This window comes from Herpailurus yagouaroundi, unplaced genomic scaffold (assembly GCF_014898765.1).
Source record: "Herpailurus yagouaroundi ecotype Mexico unplaced genomic scaffold, PumYag 162, whole genome shotgun sequence".
In the NCBI taxonomy this organism is placed as follows: domain Eukaryota; kingdom Metazoa; phylum Chordata; class Mammalia; order Carnivora; family Felidae; genus Herpailurus; species Herpailurus yagouaroundi.
The window spans coordinates 3,534,708-3,549,658 of record NW_024412403.1 but is presented as its reverse complement, the minus strand read 5'-3'; the positions used below and the strand labels follow the sequence as shown (position 1 = coordinate 3,549,658).

The window sequence follows — 14,951 nt, the reverse complement described above, 5'->3', positions numbered from 1 at the left end:
TTTTGATGTATTTACTTATTTTGAGAGAAAGAGCCCAAAGCAGGCTCCTCACTGTCAGCGCAGAGCCCAGCACGGGCTCATTCTCACAAAGCGGGAGATCCCGACCTGAGCCGAAATCAAGGGGCGCCCCGAGAGAAAATGTTTAAAAAATAGCTCAAGCAGCATGTTGATGACGTCTGCTCATGTTTCCCTCATGTTAAAGAAAAAAAAAAACAAAACACTTCCAAACACTGTGCGTTCTTGGTTTTCTCGGGGTTGGACACAGTCCGTAGCTCTGCAGCTGGAAGGAGAGGCTGTTGGTGGCAAAGCCAGGGCCGCCCTGCTGGGGGAGGGGCTGAGTCTGGGCAGTTTGCGAATTATGCGAATGCCACCCGGGGAGGAGCAGGGCCGCCCCTGAAACTTCCCTGAAACTGCCGGTGCTCGGTGCGGTGCTCGGTGCCGGCTCTGAGTTTCTCCCCAACAACAGGCGACAGGCGCCTTCTCCGTCTGCGTGACGGGGGCCGTGTGGTGGCCTCCCCCGTGCCACAGTGCCAAGGGCCACGGCCGGGAATGGCCCCGGTGGAGGCTTCTGCTGCGGGCTCTGCGGAGAAGGGCCAGAGAGACGAGGGGTCTCCTGCAGGCGGTTGTCCTCACCAGACAGGCTTGCTTTGCTCAATAACGAAAGCTGCTTATTACACGTGTAGAAGTTCCCTCCTGCTAGAATAAAACTTGCCCAAGCACCGAGTGGATTGCACGGTGCCTTACACACGGTTCGCTCCGCCCACGGGGTTCTCTTTCCCTCTGGTTCCTTCCGTCTTGTGTTTCCTCTTTGCGGCTGGGGTCACTCCTTTCTGCCTTCCTTCCCTGTCCCGGGCGGCAGGGGCCCCGAGGCCTGTGCTCGCTATGCCCGGACAGCCTCTTGCTCGCCCCACGGCCTGTGTCCGAGGCGGGCAGGGCCAATAGTGACTAACGCACAGAGAATCCTTCACCGTGACGTTCTGGGGCCCCCTGTTCCCCGAGGCTCGAACCCGTCAAATGCCTGGGGGAGACCTTCAGCAGACCCTCTGACCCTCTTTGCTTCTGCCCCCACCCCAAAGAGCAGCCACCATCGCCTGTGGTTCGGCGGCAGGAAGCTTTTGGGCCATTATTTTTCCCGAGTCTGGGACTGAAGTCGAGACAGTCTCCCACGAGCCACAGAGGACGGCCGCTCCGTGCTCCGAGCCTGCAGGGGCCCCCAGAGGAGGCTGAAATGCAGACTCGACATTGGAAGGCAAGGAGCGCACATAGCGGAAACATTCTGGGCCCGGGAGTGGAAGGTCTCACTGCCCCTATTAAAGAAAAAGGTATACGATTTCAATATAACAATAAATCTTCATTTCCACCTGAGCAATCGGCTGAGAAGATGTCCTTCCGCCAATAGCTGGTCACGACGCGCGCATGCTCGCCTTTGTACGGAGATGTGACTCTGCCTTCCAAGAACCTGTGCGTCACTAAGATGTCCCTGTTCAAATCCAGGGCGGGGTGCGGGGCAGAGGGGGGGATGCCAGCAGGATAACTGCCAAGCAAGCTGGGACGGGCAGCGAGAGAGACGGAGCAGAGCCTGTCCGGAGTATCGTGCCTGGAAGCGCACCCTCAACCACCTCCCCAGCTGTGACACCCAATAAAAACAAATCACTAGATGGGGCGCCTGGGTGGCTCAGTCGGTTGAACGTTCGACTTCAGCTCAGGTCATGATCCTGCACTTTGTGGGTTTGAGCCCCGCATTGGGCTCTAGGCTGACCGCTCGGAGCCTGGAGCCTGCTTCGGATTCTGTGTCTCCTCTCTCTGCCCCTCCCCTGCTCATATTCTGTCTCTCTCTCTCAAGAATAAATAAAACATCAAAAAATTTTTAAAAATCACTAGAAAAAAAATGGACTGGGAAAACCCAAGTCCCGACGCCTGTTAGATTCAACAGACATGGTGCCAAATTGTCGTAGGAGTTGGTAATGCTCGCTCCAGTCTGCATACCGCGAACTTCCTCAGGACAGACGTGCAGGGAGGCACTGGGGCAGCCACGCGCTGGGGGCCGGTGGTGCGGAGGCTGGGGGCACAGTACGCAGGGACTGCTGTGAATTGCTCACAATGTGTCCCGTGGGGTGTCCCCAAGGAGCCGTAGCAGCCTCACGCCCGGTGCCCCCCCCAACCCTGAAGGGCCTGGTTGGGGGGCTGCGATGTGCAGGCTACCGATCTCTCGGCCAACGCGGGCCCTTTGTTCAAAACACAGGAAAAAAGTGCCGTTCAAGGTACTGAAATAGAAAGTGTCTTCCTGGGGCGCCTGGGTGGCTCTGTCGGCTAAGCGTCCCACTTTGAGCCCAGGTCATGATCTTGCAGTTCATGAGTTTGAGCCCCGCTCGAACACGCTCTGTGCTGATAGCTCTGAGCCTGGAGCCTGCTTCAGATTCTACGTCTCCCTCTCTCTCTGCTCCTCCCTCCCTTGTGTGTCTCTCAAAAATAAATAAAGGTTAAAAAGATTTTTTTTTTTTTAAAGAAAATGTCTTCCTTTCCTCTGCCCTGGGAGGTGGGAGGAGGCTGGTAGGAGGTGAGACCGTGGGGCCTCCCAGCACCTGTGACCTCAGAAACCTCAGTGCAGAGATAACATTATTCAGCACGTGAACACGGCGACCATGAGGCATGAATCCCCAAGCGTGGGTCCTTCAGGGCCACAGGCCCATGACATCGCCCTGAGGACGCTCCACCCAGACTCAGCACGGGGACTGGCGGTGGGCGGGGGGACTGACTGGTCCTGTCCTTGTCTCTGACGATCTCTGGCAGTGTTGGGAAGCCAGGGGTGTGTTCACTGGGTGTCCCTTCCCCTGGTGGTGCCTCCCTGAAACCGTGCAGCCTGTTGAGGTTATGTGCGGTGGGTTCCAAGTGCTCCTCCCACCGAAGGTTAATTTTGAGGCTCTGAGTTTGACCTTGTGAGCCTTCCACAAGCCGGGCCACTCAATCCTCCTCCGCTACCCTTTCGCCAGTCAGTGTGACGTCATTGCCACCAAAGGCTCATACTTTCTGACATGCACCTAGGATGTGCGGGTTCAGGGCTCCTGGCCCCATTCTGCCGTCCCCGGGCCCGGCCTTTCCAGCCACTGCAGAGAGACACTAACGCAGACACACTCCACCATGTCCTTGAGAGGGCAGAGGTCATAGTGCAGCGGAAACCTTCATCCATGGACGCACTCCAGAGGGGGGAGCCGGGCTCCATCGGGCCCCGAACCAAACAGCAGAGCTGGCAGACGAGACAGATGTGAAGCCCGACTGAATGAAACTGGTGAGTCACAGTCCCAGCTGGCACAATCCCATGACAGCAGCGTCACCTGCAAAACTCACGGCTGGGAGCTGCATGAGTTGTCCTTGGAGCCCAAGCAGGGGCAGAGGGGGTCTCACCCAGAAGCTGAGCAGGTGAGCAGGGGCGAGGGCCAGCGGGCACAGTCCCAGGCAGTGGGGCGGGGCCGGGCAGCACCTTGACTTGAAGATGCCCCAGATGGCCTGGCCCCCTTGTGAAGTCCCAACCTGAAGCCTGAGTCCGACAGTCTGTTACCTGTTGGATTTTGTGCCCGATCCGCTTCTAAAGGCACCGTGGGTAGATGTGCATTGAGTAGAGGCACAGAGACATTGAACGTGCCCACGGCCTGGAGAGTTTCGGGGTCTTGGGCTGTGGCGCCCCCACCCCAGGACGTCTCGGAGTCCACCAGAAGGGGCGCGTGTGCTCCGGCCCCACGCGCTATTTGTACGTTTCAGACTGAGGTGAAATTCACACAACACGCACTTAAGCATCTTCAAGCGTGCACACCCGTGCCATCTGGTGCACACACAATGCCGTGCAGCCACACCAGTCTAGTTTCAAAGTTTTTCATCACCCCTGTGCGCATCAAGTAATCCCACCCCATCCCCTCTGCCCCCAAGCCCTTTGTATTTAAGCCAGGGCACCTTTTAGCACCAAAATTCTAGAGCCAAAAACAGCACTTCCTCTATTTATCATGTCTTAAGTGGACGCACAGTGCTACGTTTCTATGACCTCCGGCCTCCTCTGAGAGGCCTCCCCGTGGACAGTGGTCCCCGGTCTGCTGACCCCGAAGCCCTCCCCGAGCCGTCACTGTCCCAGGAACCACACCTGAGTTCTGCGTAGGCCACGAGTGGGGTCAGCTTTGGTTTCTCCTTCCCACACCCGCCGGCCTCCGTTGTGGCTTTGTTCTCCCACGTCCCCACGTCCCCGGTGGCAAAGCTGCCATCGGGGCTGCGGGGCACACAGGTGGGAAGGACGGTGTGCCTCCCACAGGGGCGCAGAGGCCGGGGAGGGGGACGCTGTCTGAGTCATGGCACACAGTCCCCTCGGTGTACGCCTTACCTGCAGGGAGAGCTGCTGGGCCACTGTAGGAGCCCCGGATGTCGCCGGTGGAGGCTGCTCTGTCTAGAAGAGAAAAGCAAAGTCTGAGCTCCTTAGAGCCTCTCTGCACCCATACAAACACCCGCAAACTTCCCTTCTCTCTGGGGGTCGACGGGCCAGGAGACGTGGGGCTGGGAAGGCTCTTAGTGATCCCACACCTTGCAGAGGGCAGCGGAGGAGAAAACACGCGAGCCAGTGCTGAGCTTGGCGCACTGATGGGGGCTAGAACTGCAGGGAACTGCAGGGACGTGTGCAGGAACCAGGCTGCGAAGCACCCACACCGCCCACACACAGCCTCTCTCTGTGTGGACACACATACCACGCTCCCTTCCCCTCCCAGGCCAAGGCCTCAACACAGCGGCCCTTTCCCCCCGTTTCTCGCTGGATTTTATTCACCGGTGATGTCCTGATAACGCCCGGCGGGCTCACCGTCAGGGCTGGGGACGCCCCATGCGTGTCTGTCCCCATGGCCACATCCACCAGAATTAACCACAGGTTGGCTTATTACTGGGAGTCAAAGCAAGTGGCCTAAAACGAATAGATGACTCTGGCCCAAAGCTCTCTTTGGGCCTCGAAACAGTTGTGACTGGGCCTCCGCATCGGTTCGTGCCGTCCGCACCAGACAAGCCTGTGCTCCGGTGGACGGATGAGAGGCAGGCGGCCCGTTTAAAGGGCCAGGGAGCCGGTGTTTACTCCACAGACTTGTCTGACCCCACAGACAAGTGCATCTTTTCCGCCCTGAGGACCGGAGCCCGGCCCTGGGAGCCCCGGCAGCCTCTACGTACAGGTCAGAAATTATCAATTGCGTGGTAATTGATAATCAATTACGTGGATACACGTAACCAGTATCCAGGGCAAGAAATAGAGGATCACCAGCATGCCAGAGATAGGCCGGGAGCCCTCCCTGCCCTTAAACGTCCGCATTATCCTGACCATCGTGGTTTCCATTTAAGTCAGCGAGTGGGGTTGAGTGTCTTTCTGTGTCTGTGGCCCAACATCCCCTCTACAGCTGGGCCCGTGCTCCGGTCCCACAGCTTGTTGTCTGCCTTCTGACGTGCAGACCGCCTTCTAGACTCGTGACGGCTGCTTCTCGGTATCAGCGAGGCTGGGCTGCGACGCCCACTTGGCCAGACGCTAATCCAGGCGTTGCTGGGAGGCACCTGGCAGGCGTGTGAACATCTCCAAGGAGCTGACTCTAAGTCCGGAGGTGGGCCTTCCTGTGTTGTCTACATGTCTTGCGGTGGACGTGTCTTATTCTTATAATCGGGAGAAGTAGAAAAGCTAATTTTAATGGTTTTTTAATTTTCTAATGTTCATTTACTCTGGAGAGAGACAGAGCATGAGCGGGGGAGGGGCAGAGAGAGAGGGAGACCCAGAGTCCCCAGCAGGCTCCAGGCTCCGAGCCGTCAGCCCAGAGCCCGACGCGGGGCTCGAACTCACGAACAGTGAGATCGTGACCTGAGCCCAAGTCGGACGCCCAAGCGACCGAGCCAACCAGGTGCCCCTAAAGCTAATTTTAAAAGTAGGGGACGACACTAGAAAGTCAAGGAATCTGCTACACAGGCCACTGTTTCCCGGGAGGGCTGCGTTTGGAGAGGCGACGCCGGCTGAGCCTGGCACCTGCCACACCCTCAGTGACCTGGGACATCGCCAGCTCTACGAGCTGCATTTTCAGGGTCCCTTGTCCTAGGAGCTCCTCCCAGGAGCCTGGAGGAAGATTGTAAACCTGACTGGTAGACCAGTGCCATTCATTCATTCATTCATTCAAAACGCTTTGTCGCCAAGCGCTGAGTGAGCCCGCAGACAGTGACAACCGGGGTGAGCCCAAGCCACGCACCCCCGAGGACGCACTCTGGCAGGGGCGACAGACCCCAAGGGGCAAACGGGTGGGCAGTGACAGTTCAGGGAGGCCCGGCTCTGGCAGAAAGTCGCCGGGGGTGAGGGGACGGCACAGGGCGCAGCATTATCTGCTGTCAGATGGCCTTCCTCGAGGAGGGAAAGCCGAGCAGAGACCTCAGCGATGTGACGAGCAAACCGCCCGGGAGAGGGTTCACAGACACAGGGCGGCCGGCAGGTACCCAGGATTGGGGTTCTCTTGACAAACAGGGCCAGGGGAGGGGCAGGGGGTGCATGGGGAGGGGCGAGGAGGGGGCGGCCTGAGCTCCGAGACAGCCAAGTGGCTTCAGAGAGGGTGCAGCGGACAGTGGGTGAAGCCCTGACTGGGGGGGGGGGGGGGGGCGGCCGGGGGGGGGGCGGGGCTGCTTGCTCGCCTGTCGCACTTCCAGCGCGTGCACTATCCTGAGAAGGCCCGCGCGCAGATGGGCAGGCGGGAGCTGACCAGGCTCAGCCAGGCACTCGGGAGGCCTCGTCACCCTCCTGCTGAAAAACTGGGGGTGGGGACTGGGTCGGAGAGGTTACCCCGCAGAAGCCGGGCAGCGTCCCGGGGTGGGGGGGCCCCAGCCTGCAGCCAGCCAGCCGCCTCTGACCCCAGCCTCCGTGCGATTCTCTTGTTTACGCTTCTCAGTAGGGGGCATCTCGTGGGGGGCCCAGAAATGCGTGAGACACCAGCTTATAAGAAGCTGCACTTGCCTGTCCCCTGGCCTCCACGGTGAGCACGGGGCGCCCTTCCCGGGAAGGACAGGGGACCCCTCGGTCTCAGGGCTTCCAGCGGCACTCAGAGCGAAACTGATGTGAGACAGATTACAGGAGGAGAACAAGTCTCGAGGCGGAATGAGCCAGGGGGACAGTTTTCACACCTCTTAGACCAAGAGACAATCCGCATGGGAGGGACTGGCGGACAAAGAAAACTTAACTTTGGGGGCTTCAGGCAGTAAGGCAGTCTAACAGAATTTGGGCTGGGGTGGTGACCAGGGTTGTTTACACAGCCCTCCGGGCTCCAAATGTCCCACTTCCGGTGACAAGGATGCGTCCCTTCCTCCTGGGACAGGGAGGACACCTTCCACAAGGGAGATTTATTTCCTGCTCTAAGGGGACGGAGGAGGGTCTGCGTGTCCTTCCCGCACCGGCCGCCTCTTAACTAACTTCCGTTTAAAATAGTCAACTTGCTGGAGCGCCTGGGTGAGTCAGTCGGTTGAGCGTCCGACTTCGGCTCAAGTCACAATCTCGCGGTCCGTGAGTTCGAGCCCCGCGTCGGGCTCTGTGCTGACCGCTCAGAGCCTGGAGCCTGTTTCGGATTCTGTGTCTCCCTCTCTCTGACCCTCCCCTGTTCATGCTCTGTCTCTCTCTGTCTCAAAAATAAATAAAGGATAAACCAATATATATATAATGTGATCTGTCTTTAAGCACGTTCTAAATTCATGTCACTGTGCCCTTCCCTGCCTCAGCCAGCCGTTTCCTCAGCCCTCTGTTGTGTGGGAGCGAATATCAGACACTGTTCCCCAGCGTGCAGAGTATCGGAGCCCCAGAGGGCGAGCGACTTCACGAGGCAGGTCCCCCAGGACCCGGTCTGGGGACCGCTTGGGGACACCAGTCCCGCCGGGTGACCCAGCCCATAAGGGGAAGGGGCCGTGACCACACCCGTGCCAGCGGCACCCAAATGGGGGAGCAGGGGCACGAGCACGAAGACCGAGCCCAGGGTGCCTGGGCCCCCGCCCGTCTCCTCAACTGCAGGATTTTATAATCCAATCGCCTGCTGTCGAAAGGGAAGAGAAAGGAGTAAGAAGCTCAAATTACCACTAACTTTATTTTTAGAAGTGGCAGCATGAAATGAAAAACAAAGTCTCTGGAATACCAAGTAGGGGGAAATGATAAATCAATGCCTCCAAATTGTATGAAATGCAAGAAAAGCATCCAAGCGCCAATGACTCAGAGAAGCCCGGGGGGTGCGCTTTGATCAGGTCCAGGAACTTCGGGAGGGGCTTTCAATTCGGTGACAAATCCACGGTGTTAATGACGCCCTCCAGGACAGATCCCAGTCTCCTCCACAGGTCACTCGCAAATGCCGCCGCGGGGAAGATGTGGCACTTCTAGGGCTCCCAGATCCAGCTGGGACAAAAGCCCAGGACCTGTTCCCGGAATGAGGACAGGCGGCAGAGGGACCCCTCGGGGCGTTCAGGCCATGACCAGGGTGACCCAGGGTGAAGCAGGCCTGGAGAGCTAAGGGGCGAAGCAGACCCCACTGCGCGCAGCCGGCACGAGCCAGCGCAGGGGACAGACCGCACAACACGCCTGGTTCCCTCCCCCGACCGCCGTGTAGCCCCTCGGTGGCCTCGTACCCCACCCTGGGCACCATATCAAGCACCTGCTCCTTGGGTTCCCGGACAGCCCTTCGTCTCTTTGGTCCTCGACAGCCGCCATCGGTGCTTTCCGCCAAGTGTTTCCAACCCGTGCCCCCTGCGTCGCCGGCCCCCCCCTTGTTCCGACAGCGCTCCGTGGGCGGAGGGGACACGCGTCCCTCTGGGGCTGGGGCATCTCACCGCCCAAGGGCGGCCCTCCACAGCTCTTTCCCTTCTGCCGTGGCGGCTGGCGGCGTCCGAGGGGCTGGCTGCTCCGTGAGTCCGGCCCGGACGTGACGCAGAGCCCGACGGTCCCGGTGGCGTGTAACCTGCATCACGGGAGGGCCGCGGGGAGACTGCGACCAGAGGCGGGAAGACGGTCCCCCTCGGTGGGCAGCGGTGGCTCTTTGGGTAACCGCCGGCGCCCGGGAGTCCCAGGGGGGCGGGTCTTGCGCCTCAGGACGCGGCGCTGCGGGGGCCGCTCCAGGGAGGTGCCGGAAACCGGATTTTAGCACTTTGTGCTGCTTGCTGTTGGATTCCGTTGGAAAGACACCGTAAGGAGAAGAGGGGCTCAGAACACGATCTGGTTTGTGAGCGGGGACGAAAGGGAGTGGGAATTAACAAATCCAGAAACAAGCAGGATGAGAAGGAAGCTTTTTCCCCACGCACCGACAGCAAGAAAACATTGAGAAGCACCAGGGACAGCTGCCAGCCCGGGTCAGCGGCTCTGAGAGTGACGCCCAGCCCCCCACCCCCGCCCGGACCGCAGGCACCATTGCAGGAGGACCCAGGGACAGAGAGCGACGCTGTGGCTCTCCCCCCCAAGCTTTTTAGTCTCCAGAGACGGGCAGGGATCTCTGTCCATAGTCGCAGTGAGGAGCCACTGCATTATTAAGAGGAAGGCGCCCCCAAAGAAACCGCAAACCTGGAAGAACATAGTCAATTCTCATTATCTGCAGTAGCTGGCTTCTAGAAAGTCTGCGTGGACACTGAATTAGCAAACATTGAGCCATCGCTCCCGGGGGTGGGGGCGTGGGGGAGGGAAACGCAAGGTTGTCCCTTCAAGGCTCGGGTCACAGCATCGTCATCCATCAACACACAGCCTGGCTGGAGGTGTGCTTCTGTTTAAAAACACCCATGTCACGTCACATACATTGTTGGTGCGTTCACGTGGGACTCGTGGCCAACGGCATCGGCGCTCACCCCGGAAGGAGCGTATCCACTCGTCGCGTGTGACGCACTGAAACACCACTTCCCGCTCTGCGGGGTCCGTTTTATTTATTTTTATTTTTTAAATGTTTTTTTTATTTTTGAGACAGAGAGCATGAGCGGGGGAGGGGCAGACAGAGAGGGAGACACCGAAGCAGAAGCAGGCTCCAGGCTCCGAGCCGTCAGCACAGAGCCCGACGCGGGGCTCGAACCCACGGACCGCGAGATCGTGACCTGAGCTGAAGTCGGACGCTTAACCGACCGAGCCACCCAGGTGCCCCTGCAGGGTCCATTTTAAACCTCGGAATCACCGGCAGAAACAAAGCGAAGCAGGGCGTCGCCTCGTGCCACCTCCGCTGGGAACGTGCGCGTCCAGCCGCTCACGTGTTTCTCGCCGGCCCCGTTCACGCCCCAGAACCATCTCTACGTTCCCGGAGCGAGGCTCCCGTGAGGGAGGCTGTAGGACAGTAGCCATGCAGTTTGGGCCGGCCCCGCGGGGTGAATGGGCCACCGTCCACCCAGGCGGGGCCCCTCCGCCTCTGCTTCACCGGAGGGCTCCCCCATCGGGCCACCGAGCGAGCTGGGGGGGGGGTCACCGGGTGACGCGCAGCCTGCTGGCCCCGTGCGCCTGCTGCAGGCGCATATCCCCACCGATGACGGGCTCCTTCCAACCTGAGGATGTGACGGAACCCAGCTCCCCCCGAGCCGGCCCAGATGCATGATGGGACGCCCGTCTCTGTCGGGGCCCAGCAGCCCATCAGCAGCTGTTTTCTCAAAAGGCACGGACTTCTCTCCAGCAGACGGTGTGGCTTTGTTCCAAAAGCCCGGGAGGGGCCTGCATGGGGACTCTGACACAGGCTTGCCGTAGATGCCACCGCGTGTGCCCGAGATAACACGGGGTCTATCGGGTCGCACGGCCGGGCTCTCGGGGCTGCGTGCGGTCGGCCTGGACCTACCGCAGAGCCCCTTCCTGCTCTAGGCTCCTCCAAAGCTGGTAGCCTCTCCGTCAGCCTCGGGCTGGGGCGGTCTGCCCACGTGTGGAACACGCGGCCCCCAGGAGCCCTAGAGAAATGCCAGGCGTCATCTGCGGCTCCTCACGGCGGGAGAGGCAGAGTGTGATCGGCGGTCCTTCCCTCTGGATGTGGTCCCAGCGCACCCCTGGTTGTGGACCCCCTATGGATGTCATTGATGGGGCCCCTCCCTCTCTGAGCCTTCTTAGGATTTAACTTCCACCTGCTGAGCTCACACATCCTCCCAAGACTTCCGACGTGTTTGCCACTTCTTCCCCATCACCGACCGGCATGGTGTCATCAATGTACTAGAGCGATGTCGTGTTCTTTGAGACGCCAGGGTCCCCCAGATCCCTCCGGGCTGCTTGAGGGCATAGAGCACGCGAGTGGACATAGCCCTGTGGCAGAGCAGGGATGCACCCCGTTACGCAGCCCACGTGAATACAGACGGTTTCCTCGTGGGGACCGAGGGCACTGGCCAACCCGCTGGGGACAAGCCACGTACCCGAGGCCGTGTTAACCTACTCTGGAGAAGAAACCACACCTGTCAGGGCAGCTGCAGGGTGGGTGCCTCTGGGCACAGACTGTGCCCAGAAGACACGCCCACCAGCCGTGCGAACTCCAGGTCCGTAAGCTGGGCACTGATTTCCACGCCACTTCTCACCCGGGGGTACGCAGTACGGGCCTTCATTTACTGTCTTGACCAAGGTCAGGGGTGTTTGCAGAGGCCTCCGTTGTCCTGTGACAGCCGATTTTATCCCACAGACCAAGGACCTACAGTGAGTTTTACCCACTGCCAAGTTTGAACATCCTGACTATGATTTGGGGGTGGAAGTCCTAGCAGCTGGGACAGAGGTAGGGACCCAGTGGACCTATTGTAAATCAGTGCTTGGTCAAGACCACAACTGTCACCTGGCCTCCGTGTACCCCCTCTTTGGTGGGGAGTCAGGATGAAGCTTTGGGTCCTTCGTGCAAACTCTAGCCCTTTATCCAACAGGCTTTCAGATGCTAGGATATCCCTCCCTCCGCAGTGCACAGTTACTCGAGTAAATGACCATCAGTCTCCTCGGGGAAGGAACAGGACCGTTGTTACCGAGCTCACTGGCTCTGCTGTGCCGACGTGCTTTTCCCCTGGGGATCCGACCCGCTCTTCAGCCAACAGGTTCCGGGTCTGAAACGGCTCCGATCTGGAAACAGGGCAAAGGACCGTGACTCTTTAATGGGGTACCTGTCCCCCGCTCCGGTCACCCACCTGTACTTTCTTCTCTGGTCTGGCCTGAGGGGTACCCTTGCTGGCTGCACATATGTTCTGCCCCTAAGGATGCTGTGTTCTATTAACTGTGTCCCTCGCGCTGCAGGCCACGCCCCCCTTGGCTGCCTCGGTGACCTTGCTGCTCGCTGCAGTGTTTGCACCCGGCTGTCTTCTGACAGTCCAGCACCGACACCTGTCCCTGTGGGTCTGATGTCTTTGTTCCCTTTGCTCTCAGTGAGCCTGGTTGCAATGGCCTGTCCCACAGTGAGCCTGGTCTACAGAGGAGGCCACCACTGGCTTCTCAGTGAGCCTGGTACTCTTCCCAGGAATGCATTTCATGCGGCCACGGTCAATGGTGTCACCTCCAGGACTTCCCGTGGAGTAGAACCGTCGGGTAGGCATTTGGCCTTAGGTGGTATCCTCATTCCAGGTGTCCCTAGGACACCTCCCGTGCCTCGGAGGAGGGACTGCTTTGTCCGCCATCTGCCGTGGCAACCGTGGGGTCCCGTCACGCTCAGTGCGAGCCTGTGTTTTTCCATGCTTCTAGGGACCGTCCTAGTCCAAAGTGGGTGACATCTCTTTCCTGGGTCCTTGCCAGGGTATGAAGTTCTGACTCTTGAGAGAACGCAGGGGAGACATCTTACGTTGTCTTCAAGCAAGCAGGGGTCTTAGCATCTGTACCAGGACGGGATGGCCCACTTCCGCAGACTCACAGGATTCCGGGGAAATTGGGAATTTAGGATTTTTGGACGTTCCAACCCGGAAGTCCCTGTTTCCAAGTGCCAGGGTCCCACTTATTCCCAGCCAGAGTCCTGGCCTTGGCATAGCCAACCTGCCTTGGTTGGGTCGGGGATCTAACCTTCTTTGGAGCTCGGCTGTTGTGATGATCGAGTCCTGGGTGTGGCTCAGCTTTCTCTGTCCTACTGGGAAGCTGTGAGCCTGAAGACAGCCTCGGTCAGCTCCCAGGGAAGCTCGATGTCCCATCTGGGGCCAAAATGGCCAAGGCTTTCAGCCCCTGCCACGATCGGCCCCGGAACGTGGGCTGCCTGGGAGGCTTGACCTCGGGCCGGGTGTCTCCCCACAGCCGAGACGGTCACTGAAGGGGTTGCAGGCAGCGGCCCACCTGCTGCCATCGGAGCCAACATGTTAGATGGGACCTCAGGGTGCATCTCTGTGTTCATTTCTGTAGAGAACATTTCCAGAACTCCTTGTGTTTGAGTGGGTCATCTGGGCATCATCTGGCTAGAGCATTTCATTGCGAGGGCAAGATGCTGCACAGCCCTCTGTCCCAGTGCCATCGTCTCTGACTCATAGTAACAGATTTCTTTCTCGTTCTTACTGCGGGCCCTTTGCAGTAGTTTGGGGGCTTTTCTCCAAACCCCCCACTCCGGGATCCAAGCTGGCGGAATAGCCACCACCACCTGAAAGGTTGGGAGAACCATACCAGAGGGAATAAGGGCTCTGACACTTTTCCATCCGTGACTCGTGGGGCACGGCCAGTCACGTGACCCCACCAACAGCAACAAGGCCCGCAAGCTGCACCTGTCCGAGGGGCAAGACCAGCTTCCGCAGTCAGTCACTCAGCGGGGTTCCTGAGAATTACGCAGGGCGCCCAACTTCTCAGAAAGAGCCAGCACTGGGTAGGTCCTCCAGTAGGAGACCGCACGGAAGTGACGAGGGCCTCCATCGTTGTCCTGCTTCCAGTGTCCAATGTTAGATTTTAACATTCCACTTGTAATTATGATGATCTCTCTAGTTTCTTGGCATGCCCTTTATCAGATTTAGGAAGTTCCTTCATAGCCTAGTTTGCTCGTTTTTTAATTTCTTTTTTTTTTTTAATTTTTTAAATGTTTATTTTTGAGAGAGAGAGGGAGAGAGAGAGAGAGAGACAAAGTGTGAGCAGGGGAGGGACAGAGAGAAAGGGAGACACAGAATCCGTAGCAGGCTCCAGGCTCCGAGCTGTCAGCACAGAGCCCGACGCGGGGCTCAAACCCACAAACTGTGAGATCACTGACCTGAGCTGAAGTCTGACACTCAACAGACTGAGCCACTCAGGCACCCCTGTTTCTAATTTTAAGTTACTTCCTCTGCCTTAGTCATTTGCCTCAGTCACCGGTGTGGTGTTAGGTAGATTGGCTTTATTTGGGGACTCCAGAAGGACAGGTTTTCTAGTGTGTTGGTTCTTGAGATGAAAGACAGAATCGTGGAGATGGTTCCCAGAGCATTGTTCACGGGCAGGTAGGGGTCACTCTCCATTAAGTTTCTTGTTTACCCGGATCCCTTAACGGCCACGTGGAAGAAAATGTGACCCGTGGTTTCTCATGGCTGCAAAAGCCTCCCAGTTACCTGGGATTATTCTGGGTTTTGTGCACTGAACAAGTGACACTGTCACGTTGCTCCTTGGTGGCCCTTCCCCTAAGGCGGTGAGAGGCCACCCTGCCCCGGGCCCTTCACCCACAGCGACCCCACCGGAGCACCAGACGGCTCTGGGAAGGAGCTGTCCAGCCAGCTGCTCATTTTGAGCCACCTTGCCGGTGGAAAGGAGCATGTCACCCCCTGTCCCCGACCTCACGCTCCAGTCTGTCCGTCTTCAAACCAGGTCACAGGTCAGCAGGTCAGCAGGAAGGCAGCTGGCAGAGCCCCTCCAGCCCGGCGTGTTAACGCAGGGGACTCGGTGACAGCTCGGGGGCGAGCGACTAACCGAGGCCACACCTGATCCCTTTCATGACACGCCTACATCTGCCCTTCCAGATGTTTGAACACTATGCACAGTTACTGGATGCTGTTTACAGAAAAACGCGTTTAACTAGCAGGACGAGATTTTGGTTGTTTTAATTGGCAAC

At 58.7% G+C, this 14,951-nt stretch overlaps 1 long non-coding RNA gene across 1 annotated transcript; it reads right to left on the bottom strand.

Annotated features, from left to right (window-relative positions):
- Positions 1-8,086: 8,086 nt before the first annotated feature.
- On the bottom strand, positions 8,087-9,648 carry LOC121036530 (uncharacterized). The gene is made up of 2 exons (XR_005793366.1): positions 8,664-9,648; positions 8,087-8,518 (listed from the first exon to the last, which is right to left on the bottom strand). It is a non-coding gene; the product is annotated as an uncharacterized LOC121036530 (long non-coding RNA).
- Positions 9,649-14,951: the final 5,303 nt, after the last annotated feature.